The sequence below is a fragment of the Sinocyclocheilus rhinocerous genome, unplaced genomic scaffold (genome assembly GCF_001515625.1).
Source record: "Sinocyclocheilus rhinocerous isolate Xijiao unplaced genomic scaffold, SAMN03320098_v1.1 scaffold1709, whole genome shotgun sequence".
NCBI lineage: Eukaryota > Metazoa > Chordata > Actinopteri > Cypriniformes > Cyprinidae > Sinocyclocheilus > Sinocyclocheilus rhinocerous.
The window spans coordinates 282,611-286,233 of record NW_015649593.1 but is presented as its reverse complement, the minus strand read 5'-3'; the positions used below and the strand labels follow the sequence as shown (position 1 = coordinate 286,233).

The 3,623-nt window shown below is 34.8% G+C and overlaps 1 pseudogene; it reads right to left on the bottom strand.

Moving 5' to 3' along the window:
- Positions 1 to 300: 300 nt before the first annotated feature.
- LOC107710891 (cytochrome c oxidase subunit NDUFA4-like) overlaps positions 301 to 3,623 on the bottom strand; it is a 5,483-nt pseudogene continuing 2,160 nt past the window's right edge.

Here is a 3,623-nt window from a genome sequence, read left to right as displayed (position 1 = left end):
TGCTTAAACCACACAATCAAGATTTTTTTCTCTTTTCCCTCCTCAACTGTTTCAATTGAAGAATGTAGTTTTAAGAAATCACAAAATGAATCAAATTTAACTATCAACAGTTACTTTAAATTTAAAAAAGTCGAAAATAAGCAACAGCAAAAGTATCAGAGGCAATGTTTTAGCTTTGCAAAATAGCAATATGAACAGTGAAAATCAGATTTGAAAACTAAATCAGATTTGTGCAGTGTGAACAAAGACTTCGTCTCAGAAACATTCATATAAACACCAAAATAATCATGAGACATGAACTGGTTTTTCACTGTATGTGGGAGAAAACCCTTTACTAATAGTTTTTGACTACAAAGAACTGAGAGAAATATACAAGAGACATCATAGATGTTAAAAAGGGATCCAGGAAAGCAAAGACAAGATTGTGCAATTTAGTCTTCTTTGCATAAATTAGGAACAAGGGCTGTTGAGGAAAAGTGTGCGGACGTCTTGTTCTTTAGTTTGTTTTTAAACCTTTGGTCCAGCACCGGGCATCTGGATTCCCTGGATTCGTTTAGAAGTCAGGACGGTCCTTCTTCAGCTTGCTGTAGTCCATGCTCACTGCGTAGAACTTGAAAAAGAAAAACAGAAAACTGAGAATACAAAATAAGCAGTTTAACAACATGCACTCTGCAAAATCCATTAACTCCACTGCCTGTTTAAGTATTGAACTTGAACTCGACTCCACATCAAATTCACATTAAGACACAAGCACGATTAGATTTGTACCAACTAACCGAACACATAAAATGAGCTTATGGAGCGCTTAATGAATTAAACTCATTTAGATCTGAGATTAGGTCCTGATACGGTCCTTCAGTCACATCTTTTAATAGGATCCCCTCAGGCGCTCCGGCAACAATGGTGGGATTAAGTGCTATACTAACACCACATACACTGGTCAGTTAGCTTGCAAACTCAAAATTGCTGTTTGCATGCTGGATGCTAAACATTTTGAAGAGTGCTTTATCATTACATTAAAAGAACGTTCTGAATCAAAGCAAACGTTTTATCAGTTACCACAGACCATAACTTTGATCTGTCCCTCACTTCATAAAAATCAAGCCAAAATCAAGTTTGAAGTAAGATCAAAATGGTCAAGATAAAGGAATTTCAGAGGGTATAAAAGCAGAAATTATAGTTCTTCAGTACAAAAATGTGTTGTTTGAGCTGTGAAGTTGTTTAAAACATACATTCAGCAGGTTTACCCGCTTTACATGGTCATAACAGGAGTAAAACACAGGGTTTTTTTAAGAGGTTTTTTTTTATGCTAGGGTCATGTTATAATGTTATTTTTAAAACATTGAGTTTTATTCATGTTCATCCCATTGGCTCTACAGTGCAACCAACTTACTGTGCGCACATGTGAAAAATTTAGACTCAACGTTGTGATTGACCTGATCCAAGATCATAAAGAATTGCATACAGGATTCAAAATGAAAACTCACAATATAATTATGTGCATTTATAGTCTAACGAGGTGCGTGTTTCAAAGTGAACTGCAAGAGTGCATAAAATCTGTTTTTAGCAGTTCATTTGCAGTAAATGCATAGATGAGTTAGTGTGGACTGGCATCTGTTCGAAGTTCAGGTCAGGTCAACCATCTTGTAATAAGAATCAGTTAGAAACCCCGTTATCTTGTGTTTTTCTGCCTAAATATAATCTGTATGGTTTAACGAATGAAAGCAAAAATTAAGACAGCCATGAATATTAGTATTGTAATTTTACTGTTGTAACACAAAATTATTCATATTTTACAGTACAATAGTAATATTGCTATAGTAGCATTTTATTAATTAGTCTATTTTTGTATATGCTAATGTATATACACACAATTTATATAAAATATTGTAAATATGAATAATAATAGTAGTAATTATTATTGCATAGTTTTTTTTTATGTTTTCCATAAAAACAATAGACTTATTCCTGAATTCTGTCATTATTGAAAAGCTCAGTTTTCTCATGCCTACTTTTGAATGTTCTTATTGTGGCACAGTAATGTTCGGTCGCTTTAAAATTTGTAAGCAAAGAGCCCTTCAGTGGCTTGTTCACTAGGCTTCCATTAAAAGTACTTTTACTGTAAATGCAATTGTTTCAAACTGAAGGACGAGTCCAAATTATTTTTCAATTCCACAGATGCTGTTGACAGAACTTGGATGGAACCCAGAACATTCCTTTAAATACATGGAACAAAATAAATCAGAATGTAATACACTTAGAAGCAAGATACATCCTGAACACGGTTTAAATGATCACGCACATGGATCATACCTTGTACTGATCATTGGGCCCTAGTTTATTCCAGGGCTCTGGGTTGTTCTTTTTGTCCCAGCTGTGGATGAAGCAAATGAGTGCAGAAATGAATGCGACCCAGATATGTCAGAGACATGGTGCATCCACCGCCAATGAAAATAAGTAGTGGGATCAACTATGATAAGCGGTGAACAAAAAAAAAAGAAAAGAAAATCAACTATAAAGCAAGTCAAATGTAATAGGTGATGTAATAAACTTCGAAATCATGGTTGATGACCATCTAGTATTGGGGTTCACGACTGGTTGTGTTTCAGAATGTCAATTTTATTGTATTCCAACTGGCAACCCAAAATATAATTTATTGTACATTAGCAAATAAAATGCCGAAAACCATACTACAGACCTCCAGTTGAGAACCACAAATCTAGATTATACTGACAGGGCTCGCAAAATTCATTACATTAAAAGAACGTTCTGAATCAAAGCAAACGTTTTATCAGTTACCACAGACCATAACTTTGATCTGTCCCTCACTTCATAAAAATCAAGCCAAAATCAAGTTTGAAGTAAGATCAAAATGGTCAAGATAAAGGAATTTCAGAGGGTATAAAAGCAGAAATTATAGTTCTTCAGTACAAAAATGTGTTGTTTGAGCTGTGAAGTTCAGCAGGTTTACCCGCTTTACATGGTCATAACAGGAGTAAAACACAGGGTTTTTTTAAGAGGTTTTTTTTTATGCTAGGGTCATGTTATAATGTTATTTTTAAAACATTGAGTTTTATTCATGTTCATCCCATTGGCTCTACAGTGCAACCAACTTACTGTGCGCACATGTGAAAAATTTAGACTCAACGTTGTGATTGACCTGATCCAAGATCATAAAGAATTGCATACAGGATTCAAAATGAAAACTCACAATATAATTATGTGCATTTATAGTCTAACGAGGTGCGTGTTTCAAAGTGAACTGCAAGAGTGCATAAAATCTGTTTTTAGCAGTTCATTTGCAGTAAATGCATAGATGAGTTAGTGTGGACTGGCAACGGGCTATCTTAAATACAGATCTCCCGTGCGCGGGTCCTTAAAAACTCCCAAAATGAGTTGTATCAAACTTAAAGCCATAAAAAGTTTTAAATGCGTTAAATGGTATAAGAAATGTTTTAATTATAATTTCAAGAGGTCTTACAGTTGGGGACGGAAAGACAAGAGTCGCGATACGGCTGGATTAAACTTCAAAAGGCAATTATGTCATTGAATAAATATGAGCGCTGCAGTGCGGATGTCTTTATTTGAATGTATCTGAAGGGAACCGACTGTCCTCAGAAACG